Consider the following 11,491-nt stretch of genomic DNA (forward strand, 5'->3'; position numbering starts at 1 on the left):
TAACTCTGTAATTGATCTATTTATATTAATGTCTGTCTGCCCCTCTAGACTGTCAGCTCGCAGTAGGCAGGGAATGTATCTGTTTATTGTTATATTGTATTATCCAAAGCGCTTAGTACAGTACTGTGCCCACAGTAAGCGCTGAACAGATATGACTGAATGAAGGAACGAATGAAGGAACGTCCCTTCTCCCCTATTTAAATTCCATCTTCAACCGCTCCCTCTCCACTGATTCCTTCCCCTCTGCCTTCAAACATGCCCACGTCTCTACCATCCTAAAAAACCCTCTCTTCACCCCACTTCTCCTTCTAGTTATCGCCCTATCTCCCTCCCACCATTCCTTTTCAAACTCCTTGAACGAGTCGTCTTCAAGCGCTGCCTCGAATTCCTCAACGCCAACCCTCTCCTCAACCCCCTGCAATCTGGCTTCTGTCCCCTACATTCCACGGAAACTACCCTCTCAAAGGTCACCAATGACCTCCTGCTTGCCAAATCCAACGGCTCATACTCTATCCTAATCCTCCTCGACCTCTCAGCTGCCTTCGAAACTGTGGACCACCCCCTTCTCGTCAACACGCTATCCAACGTTGGCATCACAGACTGCGTCCTCTCCTGGTTCTCCTCTCATCTCTCCGGTCGTTCATTCTCAGTCTCTATTGCAGGCTCCTCCTCGCCCTCCCATCCCCTTACTGTAGAGGTTCCTCAAGGTTCAGTTCTTGGTCCCCTTCTGTTCTAGATCTACACTCACTCCCTTGGTGAACTCATTCGCTCCCATGGCTTCTACTATCATCTCTATGCTGATGACACCCAAACCTACATGTCTGCCCCTGCTCTCTCTCCCTCCTTCCAGGCTCGCATCTCCTCCTGGATTCAGGACATCTCCATCTAGATGACTGCCCGCCATCTAAAACTCAACATGACCTATAATGGAGCGAACTCCTTCTATAATGACCTGAACTCCTTGTCTTCCCTCCCAAACCCTGCCCTCTCCCTGACATTCCTATCACTGTTGATGGCACTACCATCTTTCCCGTCTCACAAGCCCACAACCTTGGTGCCCTCCTCGACTCTGCTCTCTCGGTCACCCCTCACATCCAATCCGTCACCGAAACCTGCCTGTCTCACCTCTGCAACATTGTCAAGATCCTCTGTTTCCTCTCCATCCAAACCGCTACCCTGCTCGTTCAAGCTCTCATCCTATCCCGTCTGGATTACTGCATCAGCCTCCTCTCCGACCTCCCATCCTCCTGTCTCTCCCCACTTCAATCCATACTTCACGCCACTGCCTGGATCGTGTTTGTCCAGAAACGCTCTGGGCATGTTACTCCCCTCCTCAAAAATCTCCAGTGGTTACCAATCAACCTACGCATCAGACAAAAGCTCCTCACCCTCGGCTTCAAGGCTCTCCATCACTTCGCCCCCTTCTACCTAACCTCCCTTCTCTCCTTCTACAGCCCAGCTCGCACCCTGCACTCCTATACCGCTAATCTCCTCACTGTGCCTCGTTCTCGCCTGTCCCGCCGTCGAACCCCGGCCCACGTCATCCCCCTGGCCTGGAATGCCCTCCTTCAGCACATCTACCAAGCCAGCTCTCTTACTTCCTTCAAAGACCTACTGAGAGCTCACCTCCTTCAGGAGGCCTTCCGAGACTGAACCCCCTCCTTCCTCCTCCCCTCCTTCCCCTCCCCGTCCCCCACGCCTTACCTCCTTCCCCTCCCCACAGCACCTGTATATATGTATATATGTTTGTACATATTTATTACTCTATTTATTCACTTTATTTGTACATATTCATTCTTTTTATTTTGTTTTGTTAATATGTTTTGTTTTGTTCTCTGTCTCCCCCTTCTAGACTGTGAGCCCGCTGTTGGGTGGGGACCGTCTCTATATGTTGTCAACTTGTACTTCCCAAGCGCTTAGTGCAGTGCTCTGAACACAGTAAGCGCTCAATAAATACGATTGAATGAATGAATGAATTGGCTGGAGGAGGAATACCCACAAACCCTTGGACGGGTTTCTGGAAGTTTTCCAGAGGTGATTGTCTTCATCCCCGGGGACCTCCACGAACAGGACCCCTGCCGACCACCCTACGTGATCTGGTGGGAGGTTGCAGCAAGCACGGTAGGCGGCAGGGAGGCGGTGCGTTGGATGGAGCAGCCCGTAAGAGGGGAAGCAGAGAACTTGTCCGTGCCAGGCACCGACGAGGAGAGGAGCGGCGGAGTCTCCGGTGCCTGGCACTTTTCAGGAAGGTTTATTTTAGCAGGCTCATCGCAGTCAACCCATCCTCACGGGCCACCGGTCCGCGAACCACCAATGGATATAAAATAGGCAGATGATGCCCACAGCAGAATGATGGATTGTCCATGGGTCAGCCAAATGAAATCAGAAAGTATAATGTCAACGAGAGTCCAGGGGCTCTTGGCAGAAATGTCTCTGAGGTGGCGGAGGATGGAGTCCTATGTATGGCAGTTCTGGAGTGGGGCGGAACTGTTAAGGGGGGTCATGGGAGAGGAGACGCCTGTGAAGAGGAGTAAACAGCCAAATAGCATGGGTGAGCTGAGTAGGTGCGAATGGGGTTGTTAAAGTAACTCGGTGAGAACAAGGACCTTTTTCCCCGGGGCAGTGGGCGCTGCGAATCAGTCATGTCCGGCCTGGGATGCAGGGAATGTGGGGGCTCCTCAATGAAGGTCACTTATGGGGTGGGGGGCGAATGGAAGTCGGGGGACACAATGTCCCACGATCCCAGTTGGCTATTTGGGTAGAGTGGCGGTGGCTTCGAGGGATGAGTCTAGTGATAATGGGGATTGGGGGCCCAGTTCATGGGCCTCGGTATCCTCTGGCGGGGATGTAGGTGTCTGGGCGGGCGACGGCCATGAGCCCAGCCGCGGATCATAGGAACCAAATAGCAGGCTGCTCGGGAAGGATGGGAGGGGGATCCCCGGCAACAGCAGGGGCCCCGCGGTGTGATGGTGGGCGGGCCTCTCAGGATCGGGATCCCAGGCCCCTGTGGCGGCGTCAGGGGGAGAAGGATCCTTCCGGGAGCGATTCCCGAATGAACCAGTCCCCAGCCGACAGGTGACATACATGTAGATGGGGATGGGATCAACGGTAGGCGACAGAGAGCCAAGAGTGCTGTTTGAATTCCTTGCGGATCAGGGAACACAGCCTCTGGGTTGAGGGCCACTGGGAAGATGCGGCCTAGCTGGTGAGAGAGCTCTGTGGTTGGCAGAAGGCTACCCAAATAAGGAAAAGGGAAGGAAAGACCGCCCTCCTCTGTCTCCTAGCAACGGCGCTGCAAACCGCCCTCCGGGATCGACGACGTTGGAGGCAGGAAAGGGAAGCCATAGAGGAGAAACTAAAGGAACGTGACATGAAATGCCTCTTACTGAGGACAGAGGCTGAGGTAGAAATGCAGGAGGCGATCCTTTTAGAGCAGAAATAGACACCCCGGGTGACTAAGGAGTTAGATGAGCAGAGGAAACTCCCCATTACTGAACAGAAACTTAAGGGGGTAATGTACTCGGGGCTGGGTGGGGAAAATCCCTCTGAGGATGGGGAGGGAGATCCCAATCCCTTACCTGAACTGAAAATGCCCCCTTCCCCGAGGGATTGGGAAGTGACTCCGCAGAACTCCAAGAGGCAGCCCAAGCCCCTCTACCCTATTATGAAGGAAGAGCAGAATCCTGGTGGAAAGGTCACCACCCGGATTACAACCTTCATAGCCACTGAGCTCACGCAGCTCTCTAGAGAGTTTTCCCGGGACCCCGGGGAACTGGTGATAGGCTGGCTGGCCAGAGTATGGAAGGGAGCAGCCGCCAAGGTGGACATCAGCCTAAATAAGAGCAGCCGCCTAGATTTGGACTCGGGGTATATGTGACCCACACTCACACTCAAGGTCGTACCCTCCAGACCCTCGCGGTACATTGGGTTCGAAAATTCCCCCGGAGTGAACAGGGAAAGGCTGGCACCCTCCTGTGGAACGACTCAGCTACATTAAACCGGCATCTTCTCTTGCCTGGAATTGAACAACTCTTGGATCTCAGGGAGAAAACTCAGGAATCGAACCTATGGTCCCTCCCCTCCCAAGAAGGCCTACTTCATGCAGTAGTAATGGGTATACTCCCAGGGACAGAGCACGGGCTGGACCACCATTTGAGTGGTAGGGCCACTGGGGCACAATCCTGGAACACTTTGGCCGATGTGGTCTAGTGACTGCTCCCTATTCCAGTCCTCTGAGGTGCCGATAACCTGGCATGTAGCAGCCATGATTGGGAAAGGCCTGGGGTTAAGGAGGACAAGGCCAATTCCAACGAATACTAAAGGGACACCCACCAACCCCAACAGCGGGTGGGCTCAGGAGAACGGGTGGCCATATGGCAGCAGTTGAGGGAGGGGGGCTTTCCTATGGATTAGCTGTATGCGCTGCCCACCCATATCCTGAAACTGCTCGGTCAGGAAGGTAGACCACTGGCCCCAACCACCACGGAGCAGGGAAACTAGAAGGGGGATCTGGTGGGCCCAGCCAATGGACAGCGGCCGCGGGCCTCTCACAGCCCGGGGGCTCCCCACATATGACCATCCTAGTAAATCATGGTCAGGAAGTCTCCTTCCCAGTAGACGCCGGGGCCCAGATATCTATGATTAGGAAGCATACTTGGCTAGGGGGTCAACCATCAATTATGGGAAATGTTGTCATAATTGGGGCCACCGGGAAACGGGGGACCCTCCCTGTCACTAAAGCACCCAGCGACCTGCAAGAAATTTTCAAGTTAAGGCACGGGAGTAGGAAACTTAACCAATTTGCCATCAGGATAGCGCTATCAGTTTGGAAGATCAAAAGAGAACTCGTTTGGGAGAAGCCATCTCCTTCCAGTAAAGGGCTGCCTCCCTCTCAAGTAAATGGTTGTCCTACTCAATCTAAGGCACCTCTCCCTAGAAACTGCACGGCCGTAATTGGGAACGAATTTGCCATTGTTCTCCCAGCCTAGGAACAACTGTAGAGGTGGTGATTTCACTATTATTTCTTATTTCTGAAATACTACCTCCTTAAATTTCGCTAAATTGGTAAAAGAGGTAGAAGCAAATCAAATACAAATTGTCATCTTGATATATTTGGAATGATAATTGAATCCGACTGGGCAAATCTGTGCAGCTAGTAGCGATGTGAGCTGCCCACTAACTCTGGTAGAGGACTGGAGATCCTCCAAGATCTAGACACTACTCTGTTGCAGACACTACGTCTGGGAGAGGGGCATGACAACACATCACTCTATGAAACTGCTTGGCCTGCTTGTCATCTACCTTGCTAAATATTATTACGAAACCTCTATTATTTCAAACTTTATCAATCGTACCTGGCTGTATGATGCTCCTGGGTACTTCTATACCTCACAATTCTATGGTCAGGATTGCCTGACTTCCGGGTAGGTCCAGCAAAGGAATCATCACTGAACTGCCTCCTAGAGAGTCTGTCTTCAGACTTAATAAAGACGTGACAGCATCAGGGAAGGGAACCTGATTCTATCGCACCATCTGTTTGAACACGACTGGTGCCCCTCGCCCCTTCATTCCGGTGATTCTGGACAATTGGACACGATGATCTCCGGCAATGTACCATGCAGGTGCATGGTACACACCACCAGAGGAGTTTGGGACTTGTTCCATGGACTCTTGAAACTGGGGGTAGCTCGCTATTCCATGGGTTGCTGCTTCTTTTCCTCCTGGCGGTGAGCTTAGTGGGAAGATGCTAGATACTAAGTTGCTGTTGCTCAGCCCTATCCACACAGCTGCGCCGAACTCTACAGTCACTCTCAGCTCCCAACTCTGTGCGCTATCTTAAGACCTTTGTAGTCCACCAGTCACCCTCCCTACCTTTGGTTCGCACACCTTGAGGGCTCTGCCTCCCATCACCCCTGGCCAGGGAATGGGCTCTGTCCTCTGCCCCAACTCACGGATCCACTTTTCCAGGTTCTGTGGCCAGCCAGGGAAGGACATTGGTCACTGAGGTCAGGGGAGGGATGATGCTGAAGGGCACTGCCTCCTGAGCCACTCCACCACCACGCACCCCGGAAGGGACGCAGGGAAGGTTGGGGTCACGTGGGTACGTGTGGCGAGGGCCAAGGGATGGTATGTGCCAAGGTGACCCTGGGCACCGGCCATCCCAAGTTCAAAATGCTTCCTCTGACGTAACCTCTCTGGCCGGAAGGAGAAGGGCGGAAAAATAGGTGTCCGTCACCTCGGTGACGACAAAATAAGGTATGGGGGACAAAAGGAGTGGAGATTGATCAAGCAGAGGACCGAAGCTGGGACAGCCCAAGCCACAAGCTACCTGTCACCTCTGACCTGGGCAGAAGATCGAGACGCACAGCAGTAGCAGCAGCAGCAGCAGCTGCTCACGTGTCTTTCTCTGCCCAGAAAGCCAGACACATGCTCTGCAACCAGGACCACCCCACTGAGGAAAGGGCCACGGGACGGGGGAGTGTTTCGCAGAACGTTCGTGAGTGGGAGCCAGGTGTCCCGCTGAGGATGGGGAACATAAGTGGATTCCTCCCGTGTAGGGAGAGCACATTGTGAGAGGTAGCCGCCTCACCACGCTCTGGCAACACATGAGTGAATTCCTTCCGAGTGGGGCGCACGTGAACGAGAGCTAGCCACCCACCACGTGCAGGGAACATAAGTGGATTCTTCCCGTGTGGGAAAGCACGTGGATTCTTCCCGTGTGGGAAAACACGTGGCGAGAGCTAGCCGTCTCACCCACGTGCGAGTAACGTATAAGTGTGTTCCTCCTGTTAGAGAAGCTCTGATATTACTAATTAATCACATTACTCCCGAAAGAGAAGTTCAATTCATTGCGGCTAAACAATTAAATGATTCAGTTCAACTTGCAAAATATATTTTATATAAAACTCAAGCTTTCCGTCCCTTGCATCTCTCTCGCGCGTGCACCACGCCAATTCCCGAACGAACCCTTCCCCAGGCAACGCGTGACAGATACCCATGACCACTTTGCCTGTAGATAAGACCGTGGCTGTGTTTTATACCTTGGTAACCTCCATGCTAAACCTCCTAATCTACACTAGGAAGAATGCAGAGGTGAAAAATGCCATGAGGAAAATATGGAGAAGAAAAGTGTCAAGCCACAAGATAAATGGTCCAGAATGAAACTGAAATGAGAGAAGCAGCTGACTTTGTAGGAGAAAATTCATCAGGAGAAATGCGGCCATTGGTGTTCGTGGTCAGAAACTTTAATTGTGTATTCCCTTTCGTGATTTAGAAACTTCTCCAGATTTTAGGTGCTTCTTTCCCATCTTCTTCCAGCAGTGTATAGTGTGTGTTTTTAGCTTTCTACAGGGAATAATAATAATAATGCTGCTATTTGTTAAGTACTAACTGTACTGTACTATACTGCCAGGCAGTATACTAAGCTTTGGGGTGGATACGGATACAAGCAAATTGGTTTGGACGCATTCTCTGTCCCACGTAGGGTTCACTGTCTTAATCCCCATTTTACAGATGAGGAAACTGAGGCACAGAGAAGTGACGTGACTTGCCCAAGGTCACACATCAGGCGAGTGGCAGAGCTGAGATTAGAGCCCACTACCTTCTGACTCTCAGGCCCGTGCTCTATCCACTATGCCATACTGCTTATCAATCCACCTGCTGCTAGAGTCTGGGGTCTGTTTTCTGGATGAACATTACTATCTACTCTAATTTACCAAATTAAAAAACAAACAAACAAACAAAAAACTATCCAAAGCCCCCTAAACAGTAGCATTATTCATAGTGCCTTTGTCCTGGCATTCTATCAGATCATTTGTGTCTGGCTATAATCATGGAGGGTATCTTTGCCCAGAGGGATAATATAAAATTTAATGCCCGAGATGGTGCACAGAGAGGATGTTCATGAATTTTTTATGGTATTTGTTAAGCACTTACTATGAGTCAAGCACTGTTCTAAACACTGGGGTAGATACAAGGTAATCAGGTTGTCCCACATGTGGCTCACAGTCTAAATCCCTGTTTTACAGATGAGGTATCTAAGGCACGGAAAAGTTAAGTGACTTACCCAAGGTCACACAGCAGGCAAGTTGTGGAGCCGGCATTAGAACCCACATCATCTGACTCCCAAGCCCGTGCTCATTCCACTAAGCCACCTTACTTCAGGATCATTTAAATTGGAGTTTTCTGCTGTTCACCACGTCCAGATGGGACTTGCAGTGGGTGGAATGGGTTGGAGAAGCCTACCATAGAGCAGTTCAGGCTGTTAGCATATTGAGGGTAAATCATACTATTTGCAAAATTGCACACACTTTCCAAAAGGGACAACGGCTGAGAGCATTGCTGAATTCTTCAGTTTCTCTGCACATTCTCTCCCACTGAGGGAAGCTTTGAGATGACAAATCGAAGTACTCTAACTGCTAAGAGACGAAAAACATACAAACAAGAATGAAAGAAAACTGGGGTGAACTCATCAGTGTTCCACTCCTACCTGACTCTCACCACTTAAACCCAGTACCAAGATCCCAGATGAATGCCCCTTTTGGACTTTTCTTATGCTTCTGGAACTCTAACCAAGCCTATTTCTCCCAGAGGAAGATCGTCTGGCTCTATGTCCTACCTACTCTCTGACAATAGGGGTCAATGAATGGGGAGAGGGAGTGGGCCAAAGAGTGTGGATAGATCAGAAATTGAGGAGCATCAGTTAATCAAAAAGGTTTATTGAACTCTTACTAGGTGTAGAGCACTGTATTAAGTGATTGAGAAAGTACAATACAACAGTTGGTAGATGTAATGCCTGCTCACAAGGAGCTTATACCTACAGAATAATTTAAATTGGAGTTTAAATTGCTGGTGGTCGACCAGACCATACCCTTTTTAGCAATCAATCAATGGTATTTATTGTTTACTGTGATCAGTGAGCTGGACTAAGTAATTGGGTGAGTATAAGAGAGAGAAGCAGCATGGCCTAGTGGAAATACCACCGGCCTGGGAGTCAGAGGACCTAAATTCTAATCATATCTCAGACACTTGCCTGCTGTGTGACCTTGGGCAAGTCACTTGCTTCCTGTGCTTCAGTTCCCTCATCTGCAAAATGGGGATTCACTATCTGTTCTCCCTCCTACTTAGACTGCGAGGACCATTTCAGACCTGCTCAGTGCTTAGTACAGAGCGTTGTCACACAGTAAGTACTTAACAAATACCAGAATTATTATTATCTCGCATCTACACTAGTATGTAGCACTGTGCTTGATGCATACTAAGAACTTAACAATTACTAGCATTATAATTATTATTACAATACAACAGACTTGGTAGACACATTCCCCGCCCACAAGTAGCTTACATACCTCAATGATGTCTGAGGAAGGCTTAGCTGAATGGCAATTGACTAGAAGAGGGACACTATTTTCATGGACAAACTGCGCCAGAGAGAGTCTCTCTTAATATCACACTCATGGATATAGCCTCATCAGTGGTAGGACAATCGTGGACTGTAAGGCCAAGGAAAGGCATGGAACGGTGAGATCAGCTTAGAAAAAGGAAGAGTTTGGGAAGTATTCCCTCTGCTTCATCCAAATCATCTTGTTTGGGTTCAGCAGTTAAATTACATGTAGTAGTCTAAATGCTTGCATGGATTGGTCCTCTGAGCTCTGAAATCTGCTTATTGTGAATGCAGCATTCCAAAATGTTTTCCTGGATTGGATTTACAACCTCGTCTCATCTCTGTGTCTCCATGATCTTACTCTATGCATCGGTTGATAAAACCTGCATTTATGATGTTGGCACCCACTCACAATCCCTCTTCATCTCTTCCCAGTAGAGAAAAAAGCTTGGTCAGTCAACCAATCAATTGTAGTTTTTGAGTGCTTACTGTGTAAGAGCACTTAACTAAACGCTTGGGAAAGTGCAGATGGAAACAGTGCTTGGCACATAGTAAGCGCTTAACAAATTTCATCATTATTATTATATTATGGACATGTTCCCTGCCCACGGCAAGCTTACAGCCTACAGGGACTAGTCCCCATGTTATCATTTAAGGTGTTTGAATAATCAACTCCTTTCTCAGCTAGACTCAGTTCTTACTCACTTGTAACTAGAAGTGGCATCCTGTGATAATGTGATAACAGGAAGCGGTGTGGCGTAGTTGAAAGATCACAGGTCTGGGAGCCAGAGGGTCTGGGTTCATATCCAGGTTTGCCACTTGTCTGGTGGGTGACTTTGGGAAAGTCACTTCACCTCTCGGCACCTCAGGAAACTCAATTGTAAAATGGGCATTCAATACCTGTTCTCCCTCCTACTTAGACTGTGGGCCTGTGGGAAGAGTGCCCTATCTGGGAATTCACCCCCTCCCTCCACCTGAGCAACCCATAGCGAGGACACAAAACTGCTACACTACAATGTTGCGGAAAGGGAACTGTCCCAGTCAGATAGGAATCCTGGGTTGGCTAACCGGTAAAAAGGGACTTTGTACATAAGAGCCATTGCTGCTATTTTTACTTGTAGGCGTTTAGAACGAGCCCTGCAGAACCTGCCCTCTTGATTAGGACTAGGAACCCTTCCTTCCTTTGCTTTCTGTGCTATAGGTATGTAAGTACACCCATTAAAGAGGCAGAACTGATCACTCTGGCTCGGTGTCTGGTCTTTGGCTCGTGAGAACCAGGAACTGAAAGAGCTTTATACGGGACTCCTACAAACGGCAAATAAGACCACCGAAGAAGCAGTCGAGAAGGGGGTCATCTTGGGGTGCAGACTAGCAAAGCTAAAGGGGCGACTGATGGTCCGCCCCAGGGTACGGGTACTTATAATGGGCTCCAACTGGAACCCGGAAGCCTGGCACCCAGACGAAGAATGGGGTGATGAGGAAATTATAATATCATAGAAGAAGACTTTGAGGGAAGGGTATGACCCCTCATCACTAAAACTAAACTAAAACTATCCTGAGCGCTGAAGGGATAGGGAACATCACTGTATAGGATTATTCCCCGATGGAATTGATGGAGGTCCAAAAGCAATAATGGCAGCAGCCTCGAGAAACACTGCTGTCCTGGATGGTCCGATGCTGGGACCAGGGAGGTGACGGGATTATGTTAGGAGCACAGGAATAGCAGCAACAATAATAATAATAATGACATTTGTTAAGTGCTTACTATGTGCGAAGCACTGTTCTAAGTACTGGCGGGAATACTGGGTGTTTAGGTTGTCCCACGTGGAGCTCACAGTCTTAACCCTCATTTTAAAGATGAGGTAACTGAGGCCCAGAGAAGGTAAGTGACTTGCCCAAAGTCAAACAACAGACAAATGGCAGAGCCAGGATTAGAACCCATGACCTCTGACTCCCAAGACCATACTCTTTCTACTGAGCTATGAGGAAGTAGCTAAACTAGCTGGAGTAGCAGCTACCCCCCAAGTCAGGCAGCGGTTGAAGGTGGGTCGGCCAACAGGGGCAACCACTTCCTGATGGGTTGAGTAGTGGTCGACAACTGGGCCACCC

At 49.6% G+C, this 11,491-nt stretch overlaps 1 pseudogene; it reads left to right on the plus strand.

Annotated features, from left to right (window-relative positions):
- Positions 1-5,595: 5,595 nt before the first annotated feature.
- LOC119923167 lies at positions 5,596-10,879 on the plus strand (annotated as a pseudogene).
- Positions 10,880-11,491: the final 612 nt, after the last annotated feature.

The sequence above is a fragment of the Tachyglossus aculeatus genome, unplaced genomic scaffold (assembly GCF_015852505.1).
Source record: "Tachyglossus aculeatus isolate mTacAcu1 unplaced genomic scaffold, mTacAcu1.pri scaffold_151_arrow_ctg1, whole genome shotgun sequence".
NCBI classification, from domain to species: Eukaryota; Metazoa; Chordata; class Mammalia; order Monotremata; family Tachyglossidae; genus Tachyglossus; species Tachyglossus aculeatus.